Source organism: Podarcis liolepis (assembly GCF_965112155.1).
Source record: "Podarcis liolepis genome assembly, chromosome: 4".
NCBI classification, from domain to species: Eukaryota; Metazoa; Chordata; class Lepidosauria; order Squamata; family Lacertidae; genus Podarcis; species Podarcis liolepis.
In genome coordinates this window covers 62,545,540-62,560,695 of record NC_139558.1, presented here as the reverse complement: position 1 = coordinate 62,560,695, position 15,156 = coordinate 62,545,540, and the positions used below count along the sequence as shown (strand labels likewise).

Genomic DNA, 15,156 nt, shown 5'->3' with positions numbered 1-15,156 from the left:
GTAGGATTTTGAAGAGAGGTTATTGACAATGTGTTGAACTGGAAATACTATATTTGAAAGTTTTTAATAATGATGATGATGATGATGATAATTTATTCCCTGCCCTCCCCTGCCAAAACCGGGCTCAGAGTGGGGGGGGGGGTGTAATCAAGAAATGCTAGGATGTAACCTTCTTTCTTCTTAAGTTACTATGCTAAGAGAAGTCATGGTGATGTCTGCATTTATCATTTCTGTGCAAACTTATTCAATGCACAGATAAACAGTCACATTAAATTTGCTGTGAGCCTGACCTCCCTAGCGTCTGACAGTGCTCTCTTTATCAACAAAGACAAATGGAGGCACAGAATTTGTAGCGTGAGCCCTTCTGTTTCATCATTGTCAACCTCAAATAAAATAATTCATTGCAAATTGAGGGGCTGTTTTTTCCTAACATTAAGATGCCAGAAGCAGTGGGGGAAAGAGTATATAATTATTTTTAGACTGAATAATATGATATGCTTGCTAAGTTTTAACTTGTTAGAAAAACAGCTGTGAGTATTATGTTTATCTTAGTTTTATTGAAGTTTTGAAAGTATTAGGTAGTAGGCAGAGTCTTGAAATTGGATGAGGAACCAAGGTTCTTCACCATTTAACCTTAATGTTGATCTGTTACGATCTACCTGGATCCTTGATTTCACAATGTCAATTAAAATTGGCCACAGATTGACCATAGGTAATAATTTTTCATGTGCTAAGCAGGAATTTCCCATTTACTTATGCAGTTCATAATGCAATTACTTGACTGGAAGACTCAAAATTAGAAAGTGCAGAGCTTTCGAGATCAAACAACAGCTTCAAATATGCACATGATGTGAACATCTATTAAGAGCAGCAGTTTGATACTTAGTTGCATAAAGGAGGTTTGATTAGGTCAAATTTGATATGAGGCAAATTAAATGAGGTCAGGCAGATTTCAAAGATACCTGCCTTCCATATTCTTGCAAAATAGGATTAGATTGCCATAAAATTGCTTGTGTCTTCTGTATGATGACTAAACCCAAGAAGAATGATTTATGTAAGCAACTTTTCAAAGAATAAGATATGAAGTGTATGAAAAGATGAAAATCTGAAAGGTGCACACATTTTGCAAATATGAAGAAAGGTCAAATGAGTATGCATCAGATGGATGGTTCAATTGCTGTGGTAACCTCTAAATTTTATAAATTATGATTTAGAAACAGTATCATTAGAACATAATTTCTCTCATCTATCATCATCAAGCATATTCTGAAGATATTTCCATGGTAAACCTAAAGACAGGGGCTATAAAATAGATTTCTGCAAGTTGCACATTTTGCGTGTTCAGACCCAGAGACCTCCCCCCTAAATAAAGACACATTTGACTAAAATTTTAGTTCTGGTTTTTGGCAGAATTTAGGCCACATATTTATTGATTACAGAAGGTGAGTGGTTGCATAGGCTCTGGTTCGACTAGCTCCCTGCACCCTTGCAGGCAGCGCTGACCCAGGGCACTAGCATAGGTCAGCCAAGGGTGAATACCTGGGAAGGTGAAAAGCTGGGAACAGACTCTGTTCACCACCCAGATGCTCACCTGGACTCAGGCATGGGCACAACCCCCTTACAGGTGTTGACCAAATCAGTTTAGTCCCTGGATTCCTTTAACGGAATACCCTTCACATAGGGATGGTGAGACCGTTATCCCATCCCTATCACCTGAACCAGTGCCTGTCCGCAACCTTACAAGTTGTGACGATTTACTACACGGCAGGCGAAACCCAAATGGCAACAGCCAATCAGCCAAGTGGGGGAAATTCCTGCCGTGCCCCTGCCGCAACAACAGACGACACACGACGGCATAGCACGGTCAATCGTAAAATGTCATAAAAATAGGGATAGGTGGGCAGGTGTTCCGAATGCACGAGCCGAAAGAGGAAACTCTGGGTCACGTGCATGGGTATATATAGGTCCCTCGATCTGTTTGTACTGCACCCCATTGGCCAGATTAAACCCAACATTGAGTGACCTACCAATCGGGTGTTGTGGCTGTCCAATTTACCCACCCACAACACAGAAGGTCAGTCTCCAGGTCTCACCGCAACACGTGCCCACTTTTAGGGAGGACACGATATTCCAGAACCTGTCTTTATATGCAAAGTGATATAAAAAGTCTATCCACTTCTATTTTTCAAAGCATGCTAGAGAGAAAACACATGATGAATATACATGCATAATTCAGGTACTCCTTGTGTTGTAAAAACCGTAAGAGTTGAAAGGAACCCAGTGCTTTATCTAGCCCAAACCTGTATAAGATACACCGCCATAAAGCTGAAGTCACTCATGGTAATGACTAACCCCTTCATAAGCATCTGGAAAGACAACTCCATTATCTTTCTGGGCAACCTGTTCTATTATTGAAGGCAATTCACCCATGAAGAATATACTGTGGCATCAAATATTAGTTTTCATTTTACAGGCATATTCTGTTTGCACAAACCATAGTTTGCCAGTTTGGATTTAACAGCAAACTACAGATTGCTCAAGCCAAGCAATGCAATTTGAGAATGGGAGGAAGGAGCAAAGAGAGAGAGGAAGAGCACCCGAGCTTGAAAAATGGAAGGGGGACAGTCAAAACTACTTTGGGGTGTTGTTGTTGTGGGGGAAAAGATATAACGTGAAGAGAGGCATTTTCTATTAGTGTTTAATGAAATGTGTAATGAATATAAGTTTACATTTGTTGTAGAGATAAAATACAACTGGACAAATTCAAAATGGCAATGGATTGGAGTCAGGTTTTTGAAGAAGAAACTCTTGCACATATTCATGGACACAACTGTGTGTTTCCTCCTTGCTTTCACATTCTGGAGATCAGTGTGGGTAAAAGTCATTGGTATTTATTTGCCAACTCATAAATAACGCTGTAAAAGGGTTTCTTCAATATTAGAAACAGATCTGCAGAAATTATTAATGCAAATTTAAGTAAAAATTATGACCTACTCACAGAAAAGTGCATCTTTTTCTTCAGCTAATTTATGGTTTTCAAAGACCATTTTTTAAATCTAGAAGTGAAAAGAGTAGAAAGGTTGTAAACATCAATTTAGCAATGGAGAGGTTTCCTTTAAAAAATTCTCTTGGCAAGGTGCTCTTACCAAAGATATAAATCTTCAAAATAATTGTTACTTGTCCTCTAAGGAAAACACAATAAAAAAAAAGATTTTTCTACTTGAGGATATGGTTGTTGTAATCAAGGCTTTAAATCAATACAGTAAGATATTTCATAAGATGTGGCAAAATTGCTAGCAACTGACCCTTGAGCACAAGAAAGATAAGAATTCTCATTTAAATGTGACCCTTTCACATAATGATACTTACAAATTATTATCTAAATATTCTATACATAAGGTAAGAGTGGTACTCAAGAATTTGAGCTATGATTCTTAGGCCTTACAGTCTAGTTTCTTACTGCAAAGTCTGCTTATCTTTCATCTATCCATTGCTTCAGTTATAGCCTCACAAGTAGACATAGGGTATAAATTTGATTAAGTCTGCATTTACTGTTAAACTCACCCGGTTCACACTTTCTGGGGCAAGACTTGCTGGGAATAGTTGCTGTGTTCACAAGGCCTGAGCTGTTTTGTTTCCTTGAATAAAGAGTTAACTTAACTGATACCTTGTGAGTTATTGCTCACCAGCTCCCAGCTCCTGCCTTGACAAATACCAAGATGAAGGTCTACCTACAAAATATTATCACTAGACTCAATTGTTAGTGTCCAAAATCTCAGACTGCTTGGGTCATATGAGTTGGATTCAGGCTTTGACTAGTGACCCCAAAAGGCTTTTGATCCAGTGGAGAGATCCCACTGGGAAAGGGGAAGTAGCCTTTTCTCTTCCTGGAGTAGTCAGGAAGGGTTCCTACAGTCAATTGGATAGTGTAATGATGTTATAAAGCCAATCAAAGCTGGGTATATAACCATATCACTCACAATGATGCTTTGTACATCAGTTAACAAAGGAAATCACATGAAATCAGGACCATGTAGTAAGCAAGATGATCCCATAATCAAATTAACATTGCAGAGAACAAATTCAATTAATTAAGAGTGAAAGAGAATGAGGGCAATCTACATGACATGTTGAACGGAATGCAGAAAAAAATCCAAACAAGGGAAGCATTTTTCAGCGCTGCAAAAGATGCCCACGAAAGGCACTTGCCAGACTTACTTTTACCTGTTTGTACAGTGTGCAAGTTTTATGCCAACACAGCATGCAGTCAGGAGGGGAAGTAATTTATTTCATGGAGTGCATAATGTTGCTTGACTTGTAAATGTCCAGGTTTTTTTAATGACTAGAGAGAAACAAAGAAAAATGGTTGGCAATACTTAAGAGAGCACCTTCTTCAGGAAGCAGGAATATGGAGCCAATTTTTATTGGATGAATTTCCTTCTGTGGTTTTATTTATTACATCACACACAAAAATCTTTAGTGCATACAATTGCCACTCTCTTTAAGTTGTTATAGTTTTTAATGAATGGCCTAATAAATTAGTGGTTGTTTGATGTATATATGTTGGGTGTCAGAACTTAGTGGGAAACTGCCCAGGTTTTTACTGAATGGCCACATTTCCTTCTGGCTCAATGTTTCTCAATAGATCAGCAGTTAATACAGCATTTTTGCTACAATTAATTAAATTAAAGTGCTGAAGATTTGTTTATTCCTGCTGTCAGGTGTTTTTTTTTAACTGAGCAATACCTTAAAAGACTATTTTAATATAGTTAATGCACTCCATATATGAATGAGAATTTGTGTCTTAAGTAATGTGCCCATGCTGACTCTTAAATGAGTTTTATATGTAACTTTTTTGAGAAAACCATATAAAAATGCGTTGGAGAAAAAGAGGGTTTTCTTGTTTGTTTGTTTGTTTGTAGTGGTTTACAATACACGTCCCAAACTAAACATGATCTAAGAGAAAATAACAGTACTTTTAAATGGTAGGGCCATATTTCATCTAACAGCATCACATGAAATACTGCCTATGCAACTCCCTTCACAAGATTTTTAAGGGAATAAGAGAATGGACCTTGGGTAGTAGGAAGCAGTATATCAGTTTAATAAACCTAAACCAATCCTGGGGCTCAAGTTGAGCCGCTCAACTATACAGCTGCAAATGAAATGTTTTGTAAAGTGCAATATACAATTGTGACACCAGAGGGCAACAGTAAGCGATAGCAAATTCAAGGCATTTTTCAAAACGGTGGTTTTTTTAAAAAGCATTTTCACAATGTTTTTTTTAAATAGATATTTATTAAAGATTTTCCATTTTATTACATTAAAAAGCCAAAAAGAAGAAACAAAAAGAAAAGTTAAAAACATATACAGTTTGTAATCCTTATTTTCAATAACATATTTCCCTGACTTCCCCACACCTCCCCTTCTTATATTCCAATTCAAATTGTTAATTCAACAAGTTCTTATCCCCATTTTTTTAACCTTTTTATATTTAATTCATTATAAAATCCGATTTTACCTTATAAACATCAAAATTTATACCTCAATACTCACTCTTAAATCCTTTTTCTAAAGTCGACCCAAGTTCCCTTCGACGAATTCCCCACTTTTCTTACAAATAACCAGACAAATTAGAAATAAAAAGACGAATTATAGTTATACACCCTTTGGATCCCCAAACCCCACCCCATCCCCTTTCCCGATTGCAATCCCCAACATATGTCCAACAGTCTTAATCTACTATCAGCCTGGGGATCTCACGTCCGAGGCTCTTAATTGTCTCTCAGTTCCTCTCTGCCGGTTTTTTTGATAGTCCTTAATAATAAACACCAGATCTCGGAGATGCTCTGGCCCAATGGGAACAATGTTTCTTGCAGCCAGACCTCCATAGTTAAAAGTGGAGCCCAGATCTTGTTTCTTACTCCTTTCAAGTCCAAATGTTCCCAAAGCTCCAACTTTCACCTTAATCAAATTTGAAATCCTTGGGTCTTCAGATCTCCACAGAGGGAGATCTCACCATTCTTCAATCTCCAATTCTCAGACCAGATTTTCATCATCAAGTTCTTATTTTCCTTTATCTCCATCATGTCAGGCCTCTGGCTCTCCTTTGTCATCTGAAGCATTACATCTCCTCCTTCCATTTCCTCAAAAACAACATGTGTCTCTTTCTCCACACTCTCAAAGTTCTCAAATTTCTCCTCTTGTCCAGCTGCAGGAGCTTCCTGGGTCAAATCCTTATCAATTCCAATGAACTTATTTACTGCTAAGTCCAGAGTTGCAACGTTGATAGCCAAAACATCAATTTGGCCTTGTAACTTTCCCAAGAGAAAGAAAACTCTCTCCAATTGAGCTTGAGTTTTCCCTCCTTCAGCCATTCTTGTAATGTCCCAAAACCCCCTCTAGGGGGATTTTGGTTACTTAGTATTCCTTCAAGTTCAAATCCAACAATCAAGTTAGTTTGTGTCAGTTCTTCCTTGTTTTCAACAAAGTATAGCTAAATTGTAACAAATATAACCAGCAGAGACAATAAAAAACAAAGTTCGCTTTTTCCGTCTTGACAGCTAATTTGACAGCTGTCAGACTCCTCAATGTCTCTCCAACAGGCTCTCTCACGGATCACTCCTGGGTCCGGGAGGGTGGTACCTCAGCTCCAAAAATTAGCTCTTATCCTCCAGTAAAGTTGCTTAAACTGCCAATTCGTGAAATTAATATCTTTTACCCAATAAGAAAGAAAAAATCCTCTCGACCTTAGTTAGCTAGTCCTTGCTTTAGGTTATTTATAAGATGGGGAGATGGACTTCCTGTTTGCGCCTTCCCCGATCGTGCCTAATTAAACAAAATAATAATTCTTTAGAAGTCCAATTTCCGTACTACTCACGGGTTGCTGCTTTAAAATCCAATTGTTCACAAGAAGAAGTCAGTGCTCTCCGACCATGGCATGCGGCTTCACTCCGCAGGAGAAGCAGTCGACTCTCAGCACCGCGCCTCTCACCCCGTCCCCCGTTCCGAAGCCTTTAAAAAGGCTCCTTCACGGGTCGGAGGGGGGCGCAAATGGTGCCCCATTTTCACAATGTTTTTAACGTGTGTAGATTCCACCCTATACACCTACTTACCTTTTAAAGCCCCCAGATTCTGCACCGGCTTGATGCCTTTTCTCCTCCATTTCCACATGTCACCAATGCTTTCTGCGACAGGCCCCACTTTCAAAACACCCCATGCCTTTGCTTTCCTTACCTGGCAGGTGGCAGTAACTGCAGCAGTGCACTAGGGAAGGAGAGAAGTAAGAAGTGAGTTTTGTCCCTTCCCTGTTGCCTGTTTCATTGTCCTGATACACTGAATAGCAGCATGCAAGAGTTCAAGGTCCAATAGGATCATGGGAACTGTAATTCTTTCAAGGGCTCCTGCAACACCTTGTTGCTTCTCCTGATACTTAGATATGGGTGAGGTGAGGCAGGGCAGCAGTGAGGTCCTGGCTGCACGGGAAGGCGGGCAGGAACACCACAATGGATGCCCCTGCAGCCAGAACATCGCTATCACCCTGTCCCACCCCAGTCCTTTCCAGGTAAGCTGCAGGGCTGGTGGTGTCAGGAGGGCAGCTCCATCCCACCATGCATGTCTCTACTGCAATACTGCATTCCTGTAGCAAGATCTTATGGATACTACTTTTTTAAAGTTAACTTTTGCAAATGCATTAAGGAGGCATGGAACACACCCACCTGAATAGGAGCTCAGTTGAAAAGGAAAATTCATATTAATAGAATGCTTGTCATACGGGTACCATGGCAAACAGTTCAGGTAAAATAATGTCATAAAGAACAAAGGAACATGAGACGAGCGGGTTGGCTCAGGCCAATGGCCCATCTAGTCCAGTCTCCTGTTCTCCTAGGGTCCAACAAGGTGCCCATGTGAAAGCTGTAAGCAGGACCTGAACATAAGAGTAGTCTCCCACCCTGGGATTTCCAGCAACTGGTGTTCAGACATATACAGCCTCTGACTGTGGAGGAGCATAGCCTATAGTCATTGATAGCCTTACCCTCCATGAATTTGCCTAATCTGCTTTTAAAGCTATCCAAGTTGCCACCTCCTTATATAGTTCTCTTTAGAAATGACAGAATGAATGTTAAACAACAATACCGCTTGCCCGTTGCAGTATATATACAGGTTTTTGTATACCTATGCAGTGATGGTGGCATGATGGATTCAAGGTGATAAGCCCTTGAGAGAACTATAACAGGATTATTCTGGAGAGAGGCAGTAAAGTAAATAAGATTATCTGTAATAAGCTTATCCACTGATGAGTTCACGCTGTGCTGAGAGAAAAAGTCCAGCCACTTTTGTAAGATAATAACAGGAAAAGATGAGCATCCCATGGCAGGTAGAGTATTTGAATAAGGTATTCTTGTGTGATGGACAAAACATCATGTTTTAGCTTCATTCATTACAATTTCTGAAGTAGTCACAGTGCATAGCACAAAGCAAGCCAAAATATGGACCTTAAAAAATAGTGGAAGTTCCACTGAAAAAAGAAAGCCAGAATTTACCGTAATCTGTGTAACCGGTGTAATTATCTTAATCCTGAATGTCCTGGGACACTTGCAAGAAAATGTTGAAGTGTGGAGCCACCGTGTTCCTCCTCAAGTCAGCTCACCTCCTCTGGGACATTGTATTCCCATTCCTCACTCTATTTTCGGATTTCTCTGCCACCTCCATAACTGTCAATCAGCATTTCATTGCTGAGGTGCAGCCCATGTCTTGGCAGAAGTCCCACCTCAAGGAAGTGGAGACCATGATCTAATAATCCAAATTCTTCCTGACGACACCACCTGCGCAGTCAGTGATTTACCTCAAGTATTTTCCTCTCTCTTCTTCGGCCACGACCTTCAAAAGGAAGGACTACCTGTGCCCCAAGTCTCTTCAGCTCCCTGCCCAGTGTCTCACAGTCCCTTGCTATGTGTTGCAGACTATGCAGGATATTTCTGAATACCAGTTGGTGGAAGCCACAGGAGGGGAGTGTTATTGTGCTTGGGTCCTGCTAGCCAGTTTCCCATGGGCATCAGATTGGCCACTGTGAGAACAGGGTGCTGATGTGAAACAGTTCACACACTGGCTGAAATCCAAAAACAACAACTCAGCTCTCAATGGGATGACAACCTGAATGGGATGGGGTGCCCCATGCAACCATGTACAGGGCACCAATAAGGACTGCTACAAACTGCAGGACTACTATGCCTCTTCATAACCGCATCACAAAAAGACCCTAGTGCATCTACAAATGTCCCATAAACCAGTAACCTGGCGTGGTTCCACAGGTGGAAAATCACGTCACCATGCAGGAGGAGAATAATGCAATGTACACCATCACTTCAGCAGAAGAAAAGTTGCCAAGCACATTAGCAGTACATGCAGGTCGGAAAGATGAAATACTGCTTTCAGTGGGACTTGGACATTTCATTCAATGATGCAGCTGCTGAGAGCCAAAGAGCACAGTAACAATGATACAACACAGTTTAAAACTTCTAATAAATTAGATTTACCTTGGCTCCACTGGAAAAATAGTATATTCAGCAGTTTCAACTATGGCAGACTCTTCTAATTAAATTAAGTGTCTTACTGCTTGAGCCAGCAGCAACACTTCAGAAGGCTGATGCAGTGAAGGTTTCAAGCATTGCTAACTTGGCTCACATCCCAAAAGAGACCATAATACAGATTGCACAGAAAAACTGTATAGAGCTGTAATAAACCAGGTTTTGAAACTAGGCTTGAGGCATATTATCGAGATTCTATGCCCTTCTATCTCAAGCAGCCGGAACAGTTTACATTATAGTTGCTCACTTGCTTTCTCAGCACAGCACCAAGGTGGTATAGTCATTACTTTGATTTGGTTAGTGGGGAACCCAGACTCTCTTTTTTCAAATTGCAATTTGACCCAGTTTTCTAGGTTTTGTCTGCATTTTGGACCTATCACCTAGCGCATCTTTGGACCTAGATCCCCAGCTTTCAATTTAAAAATAAGTAAGTCTCTACCTGTAGTGGAATCAGATATATGAGACAAAATGTGCTGGAAGTGTCCTGACCAACAGCTTCTTAATAAGTGAGCTTGCTCCCACCTTCCATTGTTAAAGTCACAGCTAGGGCCACCCATTCTCCAATGAGCCTAGGATGGTGTACATGAGACCTTAGAGCACCCAGTGAGCTTCTTCACTGAGTGGAGATTTGGACTCTACATTCCTTTGTCCAACTCTAACCACTAAGCACACACCCTTTTCCTATCCATGAAGTCCACTGTTTAGCAGTATGCTCACTGGTTGTCACCAGCTGAGGCTGAGGTTCAGGTGAAAAGGTATTACTGAACCAGTAAGTAGTTACCACAAGTACTGTCAGATGTGTCCTTGTCATGCACAGCACAGCTTCAAGGTATTGCTCTTAGTGGACTGTAGATGTCATGATGGAATGTAGGGCAGGGAGTCATTTTGAACTTATTATGGCTGCAGACATGTTCATCAAGAAGCAAACGCTATCCTCCTGATATTTTATTCCAGCTTTAGTAACACATCAGAGACCTGCTGACTGAGAACAAAAGAGCCGAGATAGTGTCTAGGGGGACTGCAGGATCTGAGAAATGATCGGGCAGATAGGATGTGCTGAACTATAGAAAGATTTAAATGTCAGCACTCAGGAGTATATAGGCTTGAGCATAGCCCTGAAGAGAGGAGGGGGAAAGCAAGCTGGTAAAAAAAGCATAAGCAGTTAAGAAATGGTGTGTGAGCGACTGTGTTATTTAGCATACCAGAATAATGAGCAGTCAATAGGGAGAGCACACCACAAATGTCAAATATCAATCTTTATTAGTGTTGTGGCCAGGCTGCCAGAAGATTAGGTTAAGATTCTAGCTAATGCCACAATCAGAAGGTAATGAAGAATTAAGCACAATGCTTGCACCCATTTGCTCACATAGTAGGAGTTTCTGCTTGCAATACAGCCTTATTCACTCACACAAAAACCTGCACAGGGGAGGAAAGGCAGATTCAATTATCTTTCTTCTGCCTGTGAATACACTGTGCATTGGGGAAGCTGGCCTATACATTTCACAGTGAGCATTAGCTACATCCCCTCGATCAGAATTCCTGTTATTCAATGCATTATAGATGGGAATGAAAGTATCTATTCACGCCTAGCATTTGATGTGAAGAGAATGCCTTTCCTGTAACTTTCCAGTGGGCATGCAAGATTTTGCAGCCCATGACTATGACAGCCTCTGGATTTTACATCCTATTCACGGCTGACACACATGGCTATATTTTAAACACAAACAGAAATGGGATCCCAAGGAATAGGGATTTTCAGTTTATACAGCCTTCCTGTCCTGGTTTTATGGCAGGCTGTTTTATTTTGAATGTACATTTAAAAAAGATTTTCGAGTTCCTAAGGAAGTGACAATTTTTCAACTTCTATATTGAAAACTCCCATTACTTTAAGGATGCAATTCTCCTTCAGAAGTGAGATGGAAAGATAGAACACATTTTCCAGGAAGGCACACTAAACCAAGCCCAACTTAAACAGCTTTTCTGGATCCTTGGTAAATAAGCCCGAATGCAGTGCATACACCATTTGTGTAATCTGTGGTGACCTGTATGTACCAGGGCCTCGGGCTCTGAGCAGGGTGAGGTGAAAGAACCAGCGTGGAAGCGAGGCATGGGGAAAGGACTGCTCCTGGGAGATGGCACTTTGGTGACCCACTACATAGAGGTGATGGCCAGAGGCCTCTGCAGAGTCCTAGGCAGATTACAGCCTCTGATGTTTAATTAAAAGTGGGCTTTGAGCACTGTGAGGGACTGGTGCTCAGTTCCTGAGAACCATTTCATCCAGTAAAAGTTAGATCAATGTTGTAGCTATTCTAAATTGCAAATGTTGTTCGACATCCCAAATGACTCAAGCATTGGTGAAAGCCTAAGTTGAACTCACAGTACTCTCTGGAGCTGTAGAAGGTGTGTCAGTAATCTCAGAGATGGATTTGTAGGGCTTTTTTTGTGTGTGTGTCTGATTTTTCCCGGTCTCATTTGGTATTCATCACTTTAAATGCCATTTTACTTAATAGATTGAGACATTTAATCCATCTCAGGAGGCTCGCTGAAGCTTTTTACCAATATGAAAAAAAGATTTTCTTTACATCACACGCAAAGTGATTCCTCCCCTCTCCCCAACTATTTCGAGCTGATGAATGGATAATTCCGCTGGATAATATGCCAACTAAAAATAGCACTTCCCGTCATTCTGAGGGTATTGCAAAATGGACCTTTGAAGACTCTGCACCACTGTGTTTAAGATTTAAGACTTGTTCTTATTTCTCATGATGGTTTGAAATGGTTATGTGATAGTGACAAAAAGAAAACATTCCTGAAGTTAGCAACTTGACAGCCTCATTGCTGCAGTAATTATATTTTGTATCTTTCCCATTTCAGCCCCTCACTTGGCTCTATACATTTTTATCACTTAGGGAAATGGAAGCTTTGGGGAATTGAGAGGAAACCTGTTGCTAAAAATAAATTCAGCTTGCCTTCTCAGTTGGTGGTTTGGAACCACGTTATTTCACACAGCAGCACTGAAACCCTCTGGTTGTATCCTTAGAGCTGCAACTCTTTCCCAGTTTTACTTTCAGGCATTTGTCCCTAGGAAGCCCTAGTAGGAAAAAGGGAAGGGGTGTGTGTGTGTGTGTGTGTGTGTGTGTGTGTGTGTGTGTAGAACAAAGGAAACAGAGAGAAGAGAGACAGGACAAAAGCTGTAAGATATGAATAAACAAATAACTTGCTTGTGTTCAAATATTGCCTACAGGGTCTTCCTTATCAGCAACAAGATACAGAACCTCAAGATAGATTTATGGTCCTAGGAAATGGAAGGCTTTTTCATATGCTTGTGGAAATGAAGCACACAGCCAGATCAATCCCAGCATGCAGGAGACAAATGAAGCACACTGGTGTGCAATGTCCCATTTCCTGCCATTACAAGACCAATGATTGAGGCACGGAGCTCACTCACACAGGGCTGGCTGATTCAAGACTTTCTACTATTACACTAGGCACAGCAGCCTAGGCTAGAAGGCTTAATGCCACTTGCTAATCTCACTCTGAGCTATTTGCTAACTTGGAAACAAGGAAATGAAATGGTCATTTCTTGTCCTGCAATATGGAGGAATCTACAGTGCAAACCTCAACCTTCCTGCCCTACTCCCTGAAACTACAATTAATGGGGCTGCATTCAAGAAACCCAACAGATTTCAATATTATTAGGGTGATGACAATTCTCTGAATGCCTTCCTTAAATAACTTGATGTTCCCAAGGATCATGGGGTGGGGGGTGGGGAGAAAGATAAGATAGCTAACATATTTTGTAGGAATATGATCATATTACAGTATACTTCTTACTATAAAACGATTCTCACTTCATTCTATTTGGGACATTTTAAAAAACAGTTCTGAAAAGCCACTGTGAGCTAATTTCAGAATTTCACATCCATTTTCCAATTTCTATATTCATTTTAAATTTCATCTGACACTGCTATAAATAGCATGTCTTTTACAATATTTTAGATTCAAATCTAAAATAGTCACAAATATGATGTCAGGCCTCATGGGCATCGCAGCTACCCCCCAATTCAATAAAAATACATAGCTAACTGAGGTTCTGCCCCCCAACAAAAGGCCTGCCCCCCCCAACAAAAAGCCTGGCTATGCCCATGTTATGCCTTAAAAGATCTTGATGCATGAATTTATTAAACTGGATTACTCAACTCAGTGTAATTTCTTGCTATTTTCTGGATTTTCCATTATCATGTCCAAATGACACATCTGTATTCCAAGTACAATTCTGGAAGTCTTTCCTGAGAAAGAGAGGGGGAAGAGTGACAAAACCTAAGGCATAGAAAGGAGGGTCACAAGTAAGGATTATGGAACAACTATTTTCGAAGGAAAAAGAACCTTGTTACCCTAGGACCCCAGTACTTTTTAAAGTGCCATTTCCTGTGTGCTCCTCCACACGCTCTGATAATCCTCTTTAGCCCTGCTCCAAAACCCTTGACCTTAGGAGGCAATACTTGTGTCAGTTGAAGGTAGGGCCTTTTCTGCTGGGGCACCCACCTTATTACTATACTGATTCAGATGTCTGACAAACACTGACTTAAAAAAAAAAAAAGACTCTTGGTTGATTGTGGTGGAAAATTTGCTGACTCAGTTATGTTATACTTGTGAAGCTGAAATTTGTTAAATTGGTTGGATATTGTTAGCTTTTTGAGCTGAGCATATATTAAACTTTTAAAGCTTTGTTTTATTCTGTTTTTATTATTGTTCGTAGTAGTGGTGGGTGAGGCAGTACAGGTAGGGCTGCATTGCTCTTCTGACATCATCATGTGTCACTGCCAGTTGTGAGTCGAGGCCCCGCTCCCTGCTTTATGATGAAATAAGACACATGGACACAAGCATTTTGGGTTAATTGGCTACAAAAGGCCACAACTGTATTGGTTACAGAATGTGAGTGGTATTGGCTTAGGCATTGGATCCGAACAGATTATACTTGACTCCTGCCCACTCTGCAGGGAGTCACACAAGGGTTAACAACCTGTAGGGGGTGCTTGCTGATGCTAATCAATGGAAGCTTTCCCCTAGAGTCACTGGGAACCAAGCCATGGCCCTTCCCACCACCTAGGCATCATACAAGAACCATGACTGCCGGATTCCTTTAACAGAATACCCTTCAAGGGAAGGGGTAGGTGTTGGCCACAACCTCCCCTCCAACACACAACACATTTTCCAATGTCTAACCGCCAAACCTTAAAAAGTTGTGATGATTTGCTATGAGGTAGGTGAAAAACCAAGTGGCTGGTGCCAATCTGCCAAGTGGAAAAAAAATCCTACCAGGCCCCTTGGACAACTAAGGCGACCAACCGAAGTCCATAGCAAGGTCAGGAGCTGAAGCAAAACCTAGAGGGTGAGCGGGCGAGGAGCAAGGCAGCAGGGAGCTCAGCACAGTATAGTCACAGTGTTGGAAGCATTAAATTTGCTCCGCGTCTGAGCTCCATGCTGACATGACCCTCTTGCTCTCCAACTCAGTAAACAACAGTGATATGCAACATTGGAGAGCAGTACAGTCCCACCAGCTGCTAAC

The 15,156-nt window shown here is 40.9% G+C and overlaps 1 protein-coding gene and 1 long non-coding RNA gene across 3 annotated transcripts in view; one reads left to right on the top strand and one right to left on the bottom strand.

Annotated features, from left to right (window-relative positions):
* LOC310704781 (uncharacterized protein) overlaps positions 1–15,156 on the top strand; it is a 240,754-nt gene that overhangs the window by 198,111 nt on the left and 27,487 nt on the right. The window lies entirely within an intron of this gene.
* LOC310705505 lies at positions 10,829–13,854 on the bottom strand. Its single transcript, XR_014525353.1, has 3 exons — positions 13,788–13,854; positions 12,557–12,678; positions 10,829–11,003 (listed from the first exon to the last, which is right to left on the bottom strand). It is a non-coding gene; the product is annotated as an uncharacterized lncRNA (long non-coding RNA).